The sequence below is a fragment of the Epinephelus lanceolatus genome, chromosome 8, assembly GCF_041903045.1.
Source record: "Epinephelus lanceolatus isolate andai-2023 chromosome 8, ASM4190304v1, whole genome shotgun sequence".
NCBI classification, from domain to species: Eukaryota; Metazoa; Chordata; class Actinopteri; order Perciformes; family Serranidae; genus Epinephelus; species Epinephelus lanceolatus.
Window position 1 is genome coordinate 22,190,440 of NC_135741.1, and position 19,358 is coordinate 22,209,797.

Here is a 19,358-nt window from a genome sequence, read left to right on the forward strand (position 1 = left end):
TTTACATAAGTGCAAAAAATGCTAAGTCATTGCTCTGAGTCCATTTAGAGGGCTGAAAAGGACCAAGTGTGAAAACACCCTTGAAGCAGTTTCAGTGATTTCAGCGTAACTGATGGGGAACAAAACCTACAACCATCTGTTCAGCAGTCAGGTCCAGTGGATGTCTACAATTTTACTCATCACAGTCTGTGTGCAGGTCTTGTGGAGTACAAAACTTGCAGACCTGTATTTCCAAGACAGTTTTGTGGTGATACAAAATTAGAGTGACGTCAGAATTGTGATTGAAAATGAGAAGAGAGAGTTATTATGACTGTCGGTGGTAAAGAGAGCATAAGGGGCAGCCTGGCAGAGGTTAGGAAACAACCCTTTTTTAATCTCCTTAGTCTCATTTCTCTCTCCCTCCCTCTCTCTCTCCCTCTCCCTCTCTCTCCATAAAGCGACATCGCTTTGGTTGGAGGACGAAGAAGAAAAACAGGGATTTTGCAAGCGGGGAATTGGCCAAATTAAACGTAATCATGTTGTTGTTATATCACTCTCACATCTGGCCCCAGGGTGATTGGCCGGGGCACCTCCGCCGCGCCTGCTGTCGGCGCGGTCAGCCCGGGGGTGACAGGACGCGCAGTGTGGTCAGTCGATCCAGTGCGCACTAACCATGAGTCCGGCACGGCCCGGAGCGCCAAACTTTCACCAACAACGCCCGGAAGTTTGTCGGATCGCACTGAAGGTAGGACATTTTGCTCTCCTCGAACAGTCGCTTTCAACAAGTGCTACAGGTTCCTGTGTGATTTTTTTTTATTTATTTTAAATTCAACCAGCTGTTGCACGGTCGCATGAGCGTCTGTGTGCCGCGGGAATAACGGAGAAATCACAGCTTATTTCTTTTACTGACCTCTTTTAGCTGCCTTCGTTCATACATACATTTAGGAAAGTTGAGAAAAATATATATGTAAATGGAATAAAGGGAAATTAAGGCTATTTTTTTCCATATATCTGCACAAATCTCTTCTTTTCAATAGTGTTATATGTCCATCACTGCTGAAATCACAGCTTTACGCTCATATTACTCAAGGACTTTATCAGTTTAAATCAATTTCAATTCAATAAGCTTTACTGGCATGACATGTCTTATGTGCTGCCAAAGCACAATTGCAATTACAAATGCACAGACATACATTTTAAAGGAGAAAAAACTCGTGAAGTGAAGGAGTAAATAAAAAGGCAGAGTGTGATCTGTGATTAGATGAACTACATGTTGTGTTAGTTGTCTCTAAGGCTTTGACATATCTTGCTGCATCTATAGTGCTGACACTATTTCCTCCAAGTAGATGTAACATTATAGTCTGGTCGTAGAGTGAATCAAAATCTTAATTTTTGTAAAGAACTTTGCTCTGATGTCCTCATATGTGCTACACTGTGGCAGGAAATGTTGCTCTGTCTCCACCTGTCTCTGCAGACAGAGCTGACACACCCTGTCTTCTCCAGGCAGCCAGGTCTGCCTGTGTCTGCCAGTCTCTATATGTCCAAGCTGTGATCACTGGCACTGTCAGTATCTTTCTCAGTCTCTGATCTGTCACAGCGGTCAGACAGTTTGCCATCGTGTACTGTCTGTTTAGGGCCAAATAGCACTGAAGTTTGTTTCTGTCTCTATAGGGGGAAACTATGGTTTTCTCCTTTTCCATCTCAGTTGTTTTCAATTATGTTCAGGATTGAGGCAAGTCAGCATTCTGTTTTGATTTTTTCTTAGACTGGAAACTTGCTTCGTGACTTTCAAGCAGTCGTGGTGTTTAATGAGTGCGTCATATGTGTTTCCTGAAAAATCTTGATCTACAAAGTATTTAATACAACTGCCACAAATATGAAATGCAGTAAAAAGAAGGACTTTGAAATACATGAAATAGAGACCCTCAGGTGAAGAGCTTCATTTATTACTTCCTGTCTCTGGCCAAAGGAGACGATGTGCCTCTGCAGAGGGTAGCACTGCTCTTTGGTCAATGTCCTTTTGCTCCTTTGCATGTCAAAACACTGAAATATAGATCCCCCACTGTGGAATAATTCAGCTGAGGAGTTGTGGAAAGTGTCTTTAAATACAGCAAGTGTGCATGGAAATAATGTTTTTCTTAAAATATGGTCTGTTGTGTTGATGCTGGTAGTTTCTTTTTGTGGTGATCACCAGCTGAAAGCCATAATGTACCACAATGTCTTATTCAGCACCATCGGTAACATTCTCATGAGGTGGTTTAATTCAGTAGACTCATGTCCAAGTTGGTAAACTGTTACTGAGAGAGAAAAAAGGGATCAAAAATGGTGGCTATTTTATAAGCAGATGAGGAGATTCACTAAATATGCATGGTGCACTTTGGCATCTGTGTGTGTGTGTGTCTGGATGTCGTGCACGTGTGTCACTTGTTTGTACGCCACCTGAGATTAGTGATATGTAATAGAGTCGGACCAGATGGTCATATTTTCCTCGTCTGGATCTGGCACAAAAAAAGGCTTCTAAAAAAAAATAACAATATTCCTGTGAATGAGACAGGCTTAATCCCCACTGTGGAAGAGGAACGCCAGGATGGGATGGGTAGATGGTGGGAGGGATGAGAGCATGTGGGTTTTATTGCTTTTGAGGTAAAATGAAATTATGACATTTAACTTTATGGCCCTGTGAGCAAATGACCTGTTGTTGCACAATGATGGGAAAAAGTCATGAAGAGTTCAACGAAGATGTTAAGTAACATGAAGAGACATTTGTATGAATACTGAAATTGGTGAGGTATGTAAGTGAAGACACACCATAACATTGCTGGTTAAATAGAAGTGACTAGAAAGGACCAGTTAGATGATTTGGTCAATTGTATTTTGCTCTTCAGGCTACAGACACAATACATATCAAAGACAAATTTTTGCAGTGGAGAGCGCTAACACTTTTTTCCTCTTCAGTCTCCCTTGTTTTAAGAATTATGAGAATTGGTATCTTGAGAGGCACTCTCAGAGAGACAAAACAGCTTCTTAAAGGGATAGATCAGCATTTTCTTGAGTGGGCTTGTATCCGGTACTTATCCACAGTCAGTGTATTACCGACAGTAGATGATGGTCGTCACTTGCCCAGTTTGGACAAGCATATTTAGAATACTTTCACCACTTTACCTTGCTGTCATATAGCCCTATCAAAACTGGAGCCACTGTGGTCTCTTCAAACTCAGTCTTACTCCAAGACTTGCGGCACCAGAAACCAACGAAAAAAGGCATCCTTTAACATCGCCATGATATGCAGCTGGTTGTCGTTATAGTTTAACGGCGCCTGGCGGTGTCAGGGGGAAACGCTGTGGGACAAGGACGAAAGTAAAGGCAGCGAAAGTCCATCTGGGGCGGGCAGGAGGGGTCATGGATGGGCCCAACACTGACTATTGATAAGTTCCTCATATAACCCCACTTAAAAAAAAATCCAAACTTTGAGCGCTCTAAAATATTTTGAGTAATGGGATCTTACTTTTTTCAGCGTATTAACTGATGTACTATTAATTCGATCCTGTCTTCATCATGAAGACAGAGTTGAGGTGTTTGCTGTTATATACAGCTATGCTTTGTCTTCTGGCCAGGTTTCTGCACATTTGGTGGATGTGTTTCACAGTTGCATCATAAGTACAGACAGACCCATGCTGGTGCCTCAGTCTCTGTGCCAGTAATTGAGGATGCCCTGTCAAAGCAGCAAGAGTTGACTTGGCTGACATGTCTATTTTTCTTCCCCACACACATCCACCAGCAGCAGTCACAGCTTGTCCATATCTTGAAGTAATGTGTTACTGTGACTCATATACAGTATATGGCTTTGTACCTCAGAGATGATATATATTTTTCTGAACTCAGAGCATGAGGCAGTGAGCTGTCAGGTCCCATCAAATGGCACTTTGAGATGTTTGTGTTAAAGGAATACCATACTGTAGATCTATAGGTCTAATTTCTTTTTCTTTTCCTTTTTTGCAGTGTGAGTGAATGCTGTACTTAATCTGTTGATGTATTCCTCTGATTGAATGAATGACTTTACCTGTTGGGAAGGATGTAGGCCTATAATTGCCTCCAGTACTGTCCGTGTCAAAAGCAGGCGTACTACGTTCTGTTTTTAGATGTTCTACCGAAAGTTGTTAATTTATCAGGAAGTGATTTGGACTGTACTTTGCTCATGGTGTGGTGGATGTTTGTGTGTGTGTGTGTGTGTGTGTGTGTATGTATGTGTGTGTCTTGTCAAAAGGCCAAGGGAGGATTTTGGTCCCAGCTGCTGTGCACTGGGACTTGGCCTGGAGCCTGCAGACACACCCATGTCAGCATCAGCAGCTTACCTCTTATGAATGCCTCGCGGAGAGACTGCACGTAGACCACAAATCTGCTCCAGACAGACATATGGAGTAGGGACGGATGGGTAGTATCTCACAGTTTGTCAAGAATTTTTTTCATTTCAGCTCTCTTTAATTCAGCATGATTTGCATGTGTCATCCAAAATGATGCACTGGAGAACAGTCTCCCCCTTCACTCTGGGCTGGACAAGGCTGTGGATTGTATTCAAGCTACAGTTACTGTAGGGATAATCTTCTGTAATCAATAACAACATAAATCTTTTTATGTTAACATCACAGTCATGTTTATACTCACAACTGTCCCCTAGAAATAGCATTAGAAAATAAAATAACCCCGAGGCAAGGGGACTATGAATGGGCAAATCAAATGTTACGCATTTACAAAAATGTCAGTAGAATTATAAGATATGATGAAATATCTACTGGAGGGAAACTGATACAGTCTACTATAATAGTCTCCTTTAATGTGAACATATTCACACATTCACATTTTAATGGTGTAAACCATATTTAGCATTGCAGGACATGTTTTTCATACGCAGTGCAGTTTTTGCTGTAGAACTTTTGATGTCTGAGTGCATGACCGTGTGTGTGTTTGTTTGAATATGTTATCTTTGCTCACTTTTCTCTAAGGATGCCCTGCCAGTCAGAAAGTGTCATTGCAGCTTGGTCATCACAAATTCAAAACAGAAGGCTGAGTGTGCACTCGTACAGCATACAGTATAGCGTCCCCTCATATAACCGCCACACACTGACTGAAGATCATTGAGAGTCCATTTTTTGTGTCTGTTTTGAGCTTCATTAATAAGCGTTTGGCTCTGGTTGTGTAAACTGCATTACCAAATGGACATTTATAATTCATATTTCAGTAAGTGACTTAAAAGCTAGAGAGAGGGGGAGAGAGGTGGATAAGGCTACGATAGTCTAAAAATCTGTTATTCAGATAATAGATGTTTTGATAATTAAAATATATTCTCAACTACCATCTGTATTACTGTCTGGAAATGTTAACAGGCTTGTTTTTACCCATAAACAGGGAAGATTCATGATGGTAAAGGAGAACAAGACCGTTGTCTGCTGTGTATTTTATTTGTACACAACTGCATTATTAATAGATAAACTGTTTTTTTCTGTAAAATGCCAAAAAAAAAGTAAAAAAAAAAAACAAACCTTATAATTTCCCATGTTGGTGAAGATTCTCAGTCATCCAGGTCATGGTAATCTTAAGAGCTATATCCTAGCAGATTCTCAAGCAAGTCCAGTCTACAATAAAGCACTTAAGAATATAATTTTAATATAATTTCCCACAGCCCAGTGGTATTCAATAAATTGTTTTATTTGACCAGCAGTCCAACTGTCATACAGTAAATGACAAAGAAAAGAGTCAGGTCCTCATATTTGGCATTTTGGATTAAAATTGACAAAAAGATCTATTCATCGACTAATTATTGCATTTCTAATTTCCATTGTTGAATCATGACCACAATTTTCGTGTAATTTTAACCAAGTGGCTTAGTTGCTTAACATTACAGAGGAATTTCACAGATTTTACACATAAGTTTGTTTTAGAGGTCTTGAAAACCCCTGCACTATGTGAGAAAAACTTGTGTAAAGCTGTTTGTGGCTCCTGAGGGAGTTGAGTGAAATGTGATAAATCTAAATCGGGGTGTCAGTTGGAGCTGAAGATTGCAAGTTTAAAAAAGAAAAACAAATCTGGGGGTGTGGAGTTACAAAGAAGTGATTTTACAACATTTCTGTAGTCTGTTCCAGGGGCTGGAGTGGCTGGGCCTGGCCCCTGAAATCTGATTGGCCACCCTAGGTGGGACCCAGTTATGCTATGATTGGCTATCCAACTTAATCAAAGACAGGACCTCAGTTTGCACCACAGGAACAGAAAAAGAGTAGACTGGACATTCCCATTCAAATCAACATAACATGGTCAGAGCAGTGGCCATTTTCATGTGTACGGTTGCCATTGCAAAGAACTGTGACTTCAGTTTGGCATAGAGCTGTCGCCATCTTGTTTTTTTAGAGCCAGAGGTGACCATGTTTGGGCGAGAGGGTGGCGCTGTGGAGGAGCGAGGGGTGGATCTGATTGAGAAGATGAGGACACTGTCAAGGGACAGCTTACCACTCAAAGTGACTCGCCCCTAATTATGCCTGACTTTAAGCCTTAAAGGGATAGTGCACCCAAAAATGAAAATTCAGCCATTATCTACTCACCCATATGCCGATGGAGGCTCGGGTGAAGTTTTAGAGTCCTCACAACACTTGCGGAGATCCAAGAGGAGAGGGGCTAGCAACACAACTCCACCTAATGGAGGCTTACGGCGCCCCAGATTCAAACGTCCAAAAACACATAATTGACACCACAAAATATCTCCATACTGCTCGTCCGTAGTGATCCAAGTGTCCTGAAGCCCCGACATAAAAAGTTGTTTGGAAAAACGTTATTTGAACTCTATTTTTAGCCTCATTGTAGCCTGCAGCTGTAACTGCCTCTCTGTTCACTGCGCTCATGTGTGTGCGCTTGCATGAGACCGTGAGACATGGGCACCACGTTCATGTGTTCACGTGCTTTTGTTGGTCTCGCACGCAAGAAACTTCACCTGAGCCTCCACTGACATATGGGTGAGTAGATAATGGGTGAATTTTCATTTTTGGGTGCACTATCCCTTTAATAACATTAAAACGTGTGAGTTATATAGAAATTCACCTCCCATACAGTTGTCATGAAGGGAGAAATTAACTATAGAGACCAAAACCTTTTTTTGTACCAGGCTGTAAATGTATTTTTGCTAAAGAACTGCATTTCAGTCAGGACCACTTTTGTCAAAGAAAACTTTGTTTCCATTTGCAGTATTATATTTAGCAGTATGGCTCTGTTCTGGGGCCTCTCTACTTTTCCTAGGCCTATGCAGAAAGCCTCTTCCATGGGCGTACGTGGAAAGCCTAAGGCGGAGAGAGCACACCTCTCTGCCCTTCCATGTGCCTACATGGAAAGCCTAAGGCAGGGAGTGCAGCAGCAAAGACCCCCCAGGAACAGAACAGAGCAGCATCAATGACAAACAGAAATGACACTGATAAGTCACACACAGCATGAAAAGGAGGAGCTGGGGTGGAGGCGGCTTGCAAAGGAAGCAGCAACAGTAGGCAGGTCAGAGCAGTTTAAATAGGGCGTCCTGAATGAGACCGGCCAATCGTTTGCATAGAAAGGAATCATGTGATCAATCCACTGCTCCATCAGTTGACTAGGCTGTTTGAGATCAGCTGATGGAGCTGAGCTTGACATTGTGTCCTGCCTGAACTAGCACTATGCTCAATTTTTTGGCACTTTAGCGCTTCACTTTTCAGCCCCGAGGGTTGCTGCTTGGCATCAATAAGAGACAGACAAAAGGAAAACGCTGTCTTAAGCATGTGCCGTAGGTCAAACAGGGTTTTCAAATTATTGAGTGTGACACTTTACGGCCCTACTGACGTGTGTTGTCACGTTAACAACTAACAGCAATCATCATATCATCATATTCTTCAGAACTTGTTCGCTGTTACTAACACACCTGAGCTAAATTTTCCCTCTGTGGATCAATAAAGGTTTGTCTTACCATTGTGGGTAATAGGTGCCAGGTTTTGGCAAAGAAAAAGAATGCATGAAATAAAAGAGACGATATCTCTGGTTCTGCTGCTTCAGGTTTGATCTTTTGTCTTTAAACTGTCCATCATGAGTCTAACAATGTTTTCCAAGTGCAATCCTAAATTGATGGAGTACGCTTTCAACCATACTTTGAAAACATTTTAGTTTCTACAAATTGATTCTGAAGCCACACCAGTAGTAAGACGTTAAAGGTAACTGTTTTGCCCATACTGATATAGAAACACAGAGATACAGAGAAATATGCAACCCAGGCAGCCTGTTTCCCAATGTGTGTATCTGTGTGTATCTGTGTGTATGTGTGCGCGTGTGTTACTTTTTGTGTTTGTGTGCCTATCTGTGATGGCTCGCTAGTATCTGTGTTGATCTGACAGAAGAGATCCCTCGGCTTATAGCACTGAGCTGCCCAGCCTGCATTAATCTGCTTAATAGGGTCAAAATTCTGGTCCAAAAATACGATCTCTACCAACCAATGCCTTCACACCGCCACAGACCCCTCACCACATCACAGGGACATAACAAAAGGTCCGACACACAAGGTCAAACACACTGTATTTACTGTACCTTAAGTGAGAATGCCTCCCACAGTACTTCTTTACGCTGAATGAAAAGTTAACACTTGTGCAAGCGCACTTAACAGAATCACCGACTGCGCTCGGCCGCAAACATCTGGCACACTGCAGATTTATTCTTGTGATAATAAATATAATTCAGTAAAGTGTGTTGGAATATGGACTTCAGTTTGTGATGAGGAAAATGAACGTTCATTTAAAGGTTTATGTGTCAAGCAGGAGGCATGAACAATTTAAACAGATCCATCAGTGAAAGCTTTGAGCACATTTGCATCCCAGTTTAACAGCATAGTATATGGGCCTAGTTTACACAGTGTATAATTCAGCATAGTGTTAGTGTAGTACAGTGTAGTGTCATACATCAGTATATAATAACGTATATCAGAGATCAGAAAAGATAAATAACAGGGACTGAAGTCATAACAGTGACAGTAGAAAACTAAACCTGGTGACTGGTGGCTGATAACGAAAGCACACCTGAGATCCATTTAGGTTAAAATGTGGGATATCAGCCGGGATAAGCAACAAGCAAAAGATCACTTTAAACTTAAAGGGGACCTATTGTGTTGTTTTTTTTCAGTTTATACTTGTATTTTAGGTCTACTAGAACATGTGTGCATGGTTTAATGGTCAGAAAACACTTTATTTTCCTATACTGTCTGTGCTTGTACACCCATATTCTCCTTCTGTCTGAAACGCTCAGATTTAGTCCCCTCCCAAAATCTTCCATATCTTGGCATTGCTGCACCTTCTGTGCAGCTGGGGAATGACTGGGAATGCTGTGAAAAATCCCTAATAAAATCTTCTTAACACAAGCAGGCATGTTCGAGCAGGAATATGATCTGAAATAAGGGAGAAAATTAAAATTGTCGTAGCTATGTGAAGCAGTGTAGGCTACATAATGTAAACACTTGCAGTAGCGTGCCTGGAGCACATGACCATGTGAAGAAATCCGCCATGATGGGATGTCAGCTTGTTGCTGAAGTAGAAAATTACACTGGAACGTTTAGAACTGTCTGAGGTTTTTGATCACAGGGATTACTTTTAAACATGTTTACCTCTGGGTTTTTGTTTTTTTTTTTGAAACTCAGGCTGATTTAATTCAATTTTTAATTCAATTTTATTTATAAAGCCCAATATCACAAATCACAATTTGCCTCAGGGGGCTTTACAGCATACAACATCCCTCTTAATTAATATATGATAGTATATGTAGGTGACAATTATAATCAAATGTGTATAATAATAGCAGAAGTATGACTAATAATAACAGCAGTAGTAGGAGGCATCAGGCAGGATCACGGCAGCAGTGTAACCACGAGCCACGATCAAGGGAACCTGCGAGACAGTGAAGCACAAAGGCTCTGGTTTCATACAAACATCCAACGCTGTAACACTAAACATATATATATATATATATATATATATATATATGTTTACAGAAAATAGGGAAATACATAATAGGTCCCCTTTAACGAAGCCTCAAACCTGACTGAAATTACTTTGGACACACATACACATATACACAAAGACAAATACACACATGAAAACCCACAAAAACCCTGCCAGCTAATGTCAGGGCTGAAGGTTAGGGAGCCATTATGTGTATCAGGCTTGACCTCTGTGGTTATTAAACCCTTAATGCTTAAAAGGTCTGAAGTCAGCAGTCTGGGTCCTCCTCACTCAACAAAGAGCTTTAAAGTCAAACAACGAAATGGACTTAATGTCTCTTCATGGGAAGGAGGCGTGAATGTAAATGAGCTCAGTTGAGGAGACACAGTGTGTGTGGCTGTGTTTTATTTGCATGATTGTGTGTTTATCTTCACACTACTAACCTGACTGTTTATACCAGTTATAAAGGGATGCTTTGAATTTGCTGCCCTTTGTCTAAATTCATTTATATTGTTATGTGGAAACACTGCATGTGTTACATGGGTTTATATAGGAAATCCTCTGTTGCATTTTTGTTAGTAAATTGTATAAAAGGTTTTCATTCGTAAGGTTAATATTGAACATATACATGCATCACTTGCCGACCAGCTATAGCAAAGGATTGTAGTTAAGCTAGATCTGCCTGAACATCTGTTCATGTTTACACACATGTGGTAAAGTCACAGCAGTCAGCTTACTAAAATGTACAGTAGCTCAGCTCAGCACAACATGCAGCACCATATTTCTGATGCAGATTCCCATATTGTCTCACATGTAGGGATTTTTTTCTGCCAACCATATGCAGTGCATGCCTGTATTAGTTTTCACATGTAGCATGAGTTGTTATCTCATGGACTGATCCCACTATGACTCCCTGTGTATTAATAGCAGGGTGAGAATAGTCAGAGCACCATGGGTTGGCGTGGGCCCCATATGACACCTCTGTTTTACGCTGTCCTAACACAAGTCAAGGTCGCACTGTCTCCTTAGAAGCATTTTGTCCTCACTGCTACTGAGCACAGCTGCTAGTGTCTTTTTCCATGCATCTGTGAATGTATTACAGTGTATGATATAACATACATCTTAAATATCTGTTCATTATTTATTAATGTTTGATTCCCCAAGTTTTTGATTTTCATTCTTTTGAGATGTAAGCCCTGTTAACCGCTAAATCAATTCTTTCCCCACATTTAAATTACTGCAATCCAAGACTTTATTCATTAACTAAATAATAAGAATATATTCCAAGAGTCATCCTAAATTTCATGATCTTAAAGGAATAGTTTCCCCCAAAAATGACTATTTGTATAACAGTTACTTACCACGTGTTACCTTGAATTTGTGAATTGTTTTTCTCACGTCTCCACCATGAGTGGAGAATCCAAAAGAAGCAAACATTCTTCATGAATTCAAGTACATGGGGGAACATGTTTAACAACAGCATAACTATATAACAATATCTGGTTACAAACTCTCACACAACTCCTGCAGCATCATTTTTGAAGGGCCAGTGTGTAATATTTGGCATGGTTTATTGTCAATCTGAATCTGAATCTGAATATTCTACCCATTAATATGTTTATATAAGTGTATAATCGCTATAAAATAAAATTTGTTTGGTTTTCGTAGCCTTATAATTATGCTTTTATATATATATATATAGCAAGGGCCTTGCTTTAGAGAGGTCACCATCTTGCGCCGCCATGTATGTACGGCAGACCGAGTGGACAATCCAGCCAGCCAGAGAACACGTTTCGCGTGTATAAATGAACCAACGAAGACAACGGGAGGAAGGAAGAAGGAGGAGGAAACAGCAGAGAGTCGATAGAGAGTAGTGAAAAGTTTTTTTAGTTATAAAGTTTGCGAATGGACCACACTTACCACGCAACAGGAGAGAATGAACCTGAACCGTCATCTGCGAGGAAAAGAAGACGCAACTTCACTCCTTGTGATGCACTCTCTGCGGCGCTTTTCCTCCTGATGATATATCTCCCCAACGATGGTAGCAGTAGCACTGAATCCCATTCTGTGCATTCAGCCTCTCTTCTCGCCCGCTCAGCATCAAACACATGGAGTTCCTCATCTGTATGCTCCGGCTCAAACAGGTATGGCTCTGGGTCTGTGTCCGCTACAAGAAACTCTTCAAAATCGCGTTCAAAGTCATCCATTGCAGCTGCTATAGTCCGGAGATATTGCTAGGCTAAATAAACAGCTGAGCTCTGTTTACCGGCTACGCTGTCAGTCAGTGTGCGGGCTGGAGATTGGCGGAGCAGAGAGGGGAGGGGGGTCCCCACTCGGTATGGTAAACGAGTAGCCTATGTGTGTATGAAGTGTGTCTGTTACGCTAGAAGAGTCAGAGTTTGGGACGGAGTCTTTTACCCCCTGGAGTGTTACCGGAGTTTCTGGAGTGCTCAAATAAACTGGCCTTTTTCCCGAATGCTCCTCTGGTCTCCTGCTCGAGAGGGATTCATTACAATATCGTAACATGGCTTAGATTTCTAAATAAACATTCACCTCATCGCTAGATAGACCTACTCCTGAAAAACTCTGAAAAACTGCGCAAGGCTTTTTGTCCCTACGAGGCCGCCGTCATTTACCCGACGGGAGGGGTGAGTGAGTGAGCCCTGCAATCTAGAATTTGACCACTGATGTCACTGTTTTCAACCCATTTTACACACTGGCCCTTTAAGTGTCATTTGAACCAGTTGTTTGTTTGGTACTCTCCAAACACATGCATTTTTGCTAAAACACTATGATTTATAACACATCCATACAAACAGTCGCATGCATGGTCAAGCAGCGTGCCAGGGTGTGCGTGTGAACTGTGCTTAAGCAGAGCTCATACACACATGCACATGTGAGAGTCTGTAAACAGCTGTTTTGATATATTTTCACTGTTGTTAAATGTGGACCCCAGTGACTTTAATTAAAGTATAAAGTTGAATATTTAATCAAAGTTTAACATTAATTTAATCAGATTAAGTTTTTGTAATCTCCGTTCATTATAGAGGCATGCTAGAAAAACTTTTTTTTTTCACAAAATTGACGTAACATGGCAGATAATTTGTATACAAATGAGCATCCACTTTGAATGTGTACATATGCAAGTTCATAATGTTTTTTTTCTAATAATGCAAAACTATCTGGATTAATTTGATATGAAGTCCACATTGATTACATTGTTTTTGTGTAGTTTTTTTTGACATGTTGTCAGCCGTAAACATACAAATACATAGTCAAAGGTCTACACTCAACAACAATTGATACTCAATTAATACTGTGATTTTAAAGACAGTATAACACAGGGTGTGTTATACGCTCACTCACTCACCCCTCCCGTTGGGTAAGTGACAGTGGCCTCGTAGGAGCTTTTCAGGAGTATCTAGCGATGAGGTGAATATTTATTTAGGAATCTAAACCATGTTACGATATGTTATAGCTTACCAGTGAGATATAGGTTATCTGTGAGATATATGTTAGGAATGTTTTATTTCTAATTGTTTTGGTAACACGAGCATTAGCACAGTAATGCTAAAATAACACATTTTATGTGATAGTCATGGCACAGTGCGGCAAATATAGGTTGGTATGTTTATAATATATGCGTTTCCAGAGTGTTCTTCCACAGGACACAGGGAAATGAGGAAGAGGGAGAGGGAGAGGGGGAGGAGAAAGACCAGGGAGAGGAAGGGGGCAGAGGCGGTGCAGGAACGGCCAGGCAAAGAGGTGTGTCTCAGCTACCCAGAGGGAAGAGGAGAAGGAGAGGGTGGCAGCCTTCGCAGCAGTGCGAGAGGAATCAACAGATTAGGCTGTAGGCTAGGCTAACCATTTAGCTGTGGCTCTGGGATAACATTAGCCAAGGCTAGGATAACGTTAGCATGTAAATGTAGCCGTCACTCAAACTTAGACAAGAGGGAAAAGTAGTTGCAAACATGAAGCCAAAATGATTTTAAAATATCAGATTGAATTACTTGTCTAGCAGAAAGCAGGCAACCTCCGCATCCCTTGTGAAAGTCATCCACTGGGCCGGATTGGACCCTTTGGCCACCCGGCTCTGGCCCCCAGGCCATAAGTATGACACCTCTGGTATAACAGAAGGAACGCCAAGAAAGCCCAAGATAAAATTGGCAAGTTTGACTGTGATTCATTAAGTGGAGTGGGTGTTCGTGACAGGTTCTCATAACAACACTACTGAGGCTGAGAGGCATAAAAAGCCTTAATTCATATCCGTGCATGAGTACCTTTAATTCATAAGTAACAAGTCAAACTGAAGTGCATAAATAGCATTTAATTACTCTCACAGTTACACAGACGCTAACGGAACAGAAGAAGACATGTTGATTAAACAGCGTTGACAAGACTGTCCACAGTAGTTGTTCACACATGCTCCAGGAATTATGAGAGTGGAGTGGCAGCTTCCTTACGTGCCTGTGTGTACAAATAGGTTTTACAGCGTGAGGACAGGGAGGAATGGTGGAGTGCGTCTAAGTGTCGCTCCGAGGAATTTGACATAAGATCATTTATGTCCTCTGCGGCTGCCACAAAATGCTTGGAGGGGGTGGGGGGGTCATACGAGATTAAATTTCTCCTTTTTTCCCTGCTCTAAGAATAGAAGATTTTAGATTGAACCTCATTAAAAATGCATGTTCACAAGGCGTACAGCTTAGAAGGAGCTTATAGGTAAAGAAGAGTTAACGGCGCTGATAATATCGGAGCTCTGAGTGATGAGTTGAAAGTGAAAGGTGGAAAGCTGTGTGAGGTGAGGAAGGGAGCTTTAATCCTCCTGGCCATGTCACTCTCCCATCATTCTTCCTTCCCAGTCGTGTTGAACATGTTAATGTGTTAATGGAGTCGTTAAACATCAATTATTTATTGTGAAAGTGCAAATAAGTCAGATATGGATACGGCCCGTGTGTGTGTGTGTTGGGTGAGTAAGTCAAGCATAAAGAAATCTGAGGATCTAACTGCTCCGTTCCAGTCCAGAAGGTCTTGAGCACCTCACCCACATCACTGAGATGGCTTATTGCCAGACCTGCCTCCTAGACATTAGGCTGATATACAACTCATTTCAAACAGCAAATATGTTTTTGAGGGAAACATAATGCAGGGAGAAATACATTTTCTATTAACATAATGATACAATGTTTACAGTTAACATACCTGGCAAGTTGCAAAAATGTTGTGGCTGGACATATGAGTGAAATGTTTACTGACATTTGGAGTAGAGCCGATGCTCCCTCGCGTTGAAAGGGGTCATTTGAGGTGGTTTGGGCATCTGATCAGGATGCCTCCTGGGCGCCTCCCATTAGAGGTGTTCAGGGGACGTCCCTCTGGTAGGAGGCCCCAGGGCAGACCCAGAACAAGCTGGAGGGATTACATATCTCGTCTGGCCTGGGAACACCTTGGGGTCCCCCAGGAGGAGCTGGAAAGCCTTGCTGGGGAGAGGGACATCTGAAGTGCTTTGCTTGGCCTGCTGCCCCCGTGACCCAGCCCTGGATAAGCAGATGAAAATGGATGGATGTTCAGAAGGTTTTAAGCGGGAGCTGAGTTATCCATACCTCCTCTTCTCCAGAACAAACAGATCCGGTGATTTAAACCGGTAAAAACACTGAATAAAGTTGCTTCACGTTATATATAAGTGTGTCTACGACACTGTTCGGCATATCAGAGACCGAAGACTAGCCTAGCAACAGCTAATGCTCGTGCACCTTTTCCGTGATAACATAAGATCCAGATGTTCTGGAGGTTTGTACAGGGAGCCGAATTATCTGTAACGGTCTCTTCGTCTCCAAAATAAACAGTTCCGTTGGTTTAAACCTGTAAAAACATTGAATAAAAGCAGTTCAGACAGTGCTCTTTGCGGAGGGGCTGCTAACTACATTGGTCGATGTGAAAATGCAAATAGCCCTATCTAGACCCAGTGTTTGGCTTGTCCGTTCTGGGCTACTATAGAAACATGGCAATGTAACATGGTGGTGCGACATGTTAATCTCCATGGATGAGGACCTGCTCCCCATGTAGATATAAGAGGCTCATTCTAAGGTAACAAAAACACAATAATTCTTATTTTTTCAGGTGATAATACACTAAAGAAGACACACTTATTACATTATATTCCATTTTTACCAACGTATCCTCCTAAATCCTACACATTGAACCTGTAACCAAACTGCTTTTCTTGCCTTAACCCAACCAAAGACAGGAGCCAGACAGGAGCCTGGACGACAACCCAGACTCTGGTGTCACAGTCCTGCACTTTGTATGAATCCAGCGCAGCACATAAATGTAGCATTTCATCATCTCAAAGAAACGTCTCTGAACACAGTCCAGGGCGCAGTTACATTGCCACCACTGCGTCGTCATGAATGCAATTTAGTAACATACAAATGTAATTTGTAGGAGGCAGGGTTGCTTATGGCACACATGGCCATGGCCACCTACACACACATACACACTCACACAGTGAGTGTGTGATCAAAAGATATCGGTTACACAGTATTGACAGATTTTTCTTTTTCTGCTGCTTTTCTGTTTTTCTGTGGCCTGTGTGTGCATGTGTTTGTGTGTGTGTGTGTGTGTGTGTGTGTGTGTGTGTGTGTGTGTGTGTGAATGAATGTGGCCTTCGCCACAGCTCTAGTTTCTACTCCAGCATAAGGTTACCCAATGTAGGCTGTGATAGATTAGTCATCCTGATGTCAATTGAGGAGGTAGCACAAAGCTGCAGCAGTGACAGAACTTGTAGAGGACCTTCTTCTCCCTCTCTTGTTTTTGTTTTTTGCTTTTTACAGCAGATTGTACACACATGGTCTGTAGGCCTTATGCCCAGGAAGGTAAGGTATGTGTTGCTTGCTTGTGACTCTGTCTATTAGCTTGTCTTGGCAGTTTATACTCAAGTTTCTATTTTATTTCATGGTTTAACAGAAAGAGTGCAGAGAGCAGATTTTGCATTGCAGCTTTTGATATTAAATTCCTATCCCAGAGATCACATTTCACATGTCTTGAGTCAGATTTCACTCTGTTTTTAAGAGAATTTTAACCTATACTCTCAACAGATCTTTGGCACTGCTGTAATCAGAGGTAAATAGCTGAATCAGTGCGACCATATTGATCTGTTCTGGAAGCCATTTGTCTTTTTGGAGAGTCAAAGCAGTCATAAGTCTTACCATTACTTTCAGACATTTAAGGGTTGGCAGTTCTTTGTTACATTAAGCAAAATTAAACATTGATGGTGTATTGATTTATTGGAAAATCATTAGGAATTGCTCAAGCAGAGTAATATTGCTAATTTCCAGGTATTGATCCAAAAGCAGCTGCAGCTTCTAATTTGGGATCATGTGAAAGTTCGGGCTGCTCAAAGGGTCAAATTAGAGTTTTCTGAGTGTGTTGTTTAAAAGAGATTTGATTGATTTCATTTTTATATGGATTTTATTATATCTGAGATCCTATGACCTCATATGATGACATTACATTTTGGATTTACTGGACCTTATACTTATTCTGCTTCATGTAGACCTGTTGTCCTCATTTGTGGACACTTTTTTGTGCCATCTAGTGGTAGTAAGGGCACAATACACTAATCCATGTAAAAACAAGATGGCAGCCACCTCTGCCAAGTCAGTCTGCAGCCGACCCCGACACAAAAGTGGACAAGGTACAAAACCTGATCAGATTTAATGGTTGGAACTTGTTTATTTATGATTAATAACGTATGTAGTTTGATATGCTGTACAAACTTTACAAAATTTAGCAACAGTAGCAAGCTATGACACTGATAATTAGAAAGTACTCGTTTAAAGACATTGGAAATTTCTCAGAAGTTCGTTGAGGCATTGGGACTTTATTATCGTCTTGTTTGAGGACATTGGGACTTATCGTCAACAATGTTAGTTTTTTAAACTTCTCATGTCCTGCTGATCCCAAATAGCTAGGAGAAATTAAAAATGCATACCAAACAAAAGTTCGGGTCTCAGGATGATATGTGCAAATGTTGCAGTCCCACCCTCCAACTGATTCTTTTTCCAACATTTTCTTATCAGACAACTTAACCAGTTCTGGATTAGCCGTCATCCTGTATGCACAATCCGTTACAGTTTTGTGTCTTTCACCCCTCATCGTCATCTGTTTCCTCTGCTCCTCTTGACAGACCGCCCCTCTTTCCCTGTCAGGGCTGCTCTCTCATCATCCTGTCTATCCATCCACCCACCTATCAACTCCCATTCTCTCTCATTGTCACTTTCCTCTCCCTCTCTTGCGTTCAGTCCTCATCCCACCCAGTCCTACCACCCACATCCGTCTTCCCGACAATTTTCATGTCATCCTCCTTGTTCACTCAGCCGGCCCATCTCTCTCTCCTCTCTCTCTGTCTGCCTCTCCCTCCCTCCCTCCCTCTCCCAGCAGGATTGCTATCACTGGCACTGGTTTTAGATAGTGACTCATCTCTGGAGTCTTTAATTAAACATCTGCATCAGGCGTCAGCGCTCGGTCACACACACATACACACGCATGTTCAGCACAAGCCCACTGCACACAGACTGCACTCACAAATGCACTCAGACAAATCGATGCACACCTCAAAGAGCAGCTTACTATTAAATGTAATCTTCATGCTGATGAAGAGTCACGCTACCTCGGGTGAATATGAATGCAGATGCACGTGGCACGGTGGGAGCAGAGTTGATTTCTAGAAGAAATAACATGGCACAGTGCAGTTTAAATGTGAACCCTGGTGACTGGAGGAAGCTCGGCCCCTGCTATCACTGTACAGCCAGTTAATTATGCACTAATGTATGCATAGCCCCAGTTACCGTGCACTGCTCTCTCCTTCTACAGCCTACATCGGGGTCATTACAGGATGCCGTGCCTAGAGTCCCTTTCCCTTGAGCAGGTGTTATGTTTGTGATTTTGTTCATGTCAAGTCTGCATGTATGCCAGAGTGTATGAGCTCATTAATTAGAGATATGTGCAGTAGATTAAGAGTTAAAAGAGCTAGTGTCATCATTTGGACAGGAAGTATCACACGTTTATGCCAGCAACTTGGTAAAGGGATATTTTAATTTCCATTAGTTACTGTGTTGTTTTATGTTTGTTTTCCTTTTTCACAGTTACATGACTCATCACAGTGCCTCCACAATAACAGTAGTTTTTCCATAACTGTGGAAAGAAGTAGCATGAAGTTTGGCTTTCTCTCAGAAAGATTCAAATATTTATAATCCCCCTTTCTGTCATTCTTTCTTTCCATCATTGAGCAGCCTTACCCTCTTGCTCCTCTTCCTCCTCCCCTCTCCCTTTCTCACTCGTCTTTCTCTCTGTGCTGGTTTCCAGAGAGATGGGTATCTAAGAAACAAGGAGTCATGATCGAAC

At 41.6% G+C, this 19,358-nt stretch overlaps 1 protein-coding gene across 1 annotated transcript in view; it reads left to right on the top strand.

Annotated features, from left to right (window-relative positions):
• kcna10a (potassium voltage-gated channel, shaker-related subfamily, member 10a) overlaps positions 1 to 19,358 on the top strand; it is a 28,860-nt gene continuing 9,502 nt past the window's right edge. Inside the window, exon 1 of the mRNA XM_033628261.2 lies at positions 1 to 724. The gene's annotated coding sequence lies outside the window, so the exon portion shown is untranslated. The remainder of the gene's footprint in view (positions 725 to 19,358) is intronic.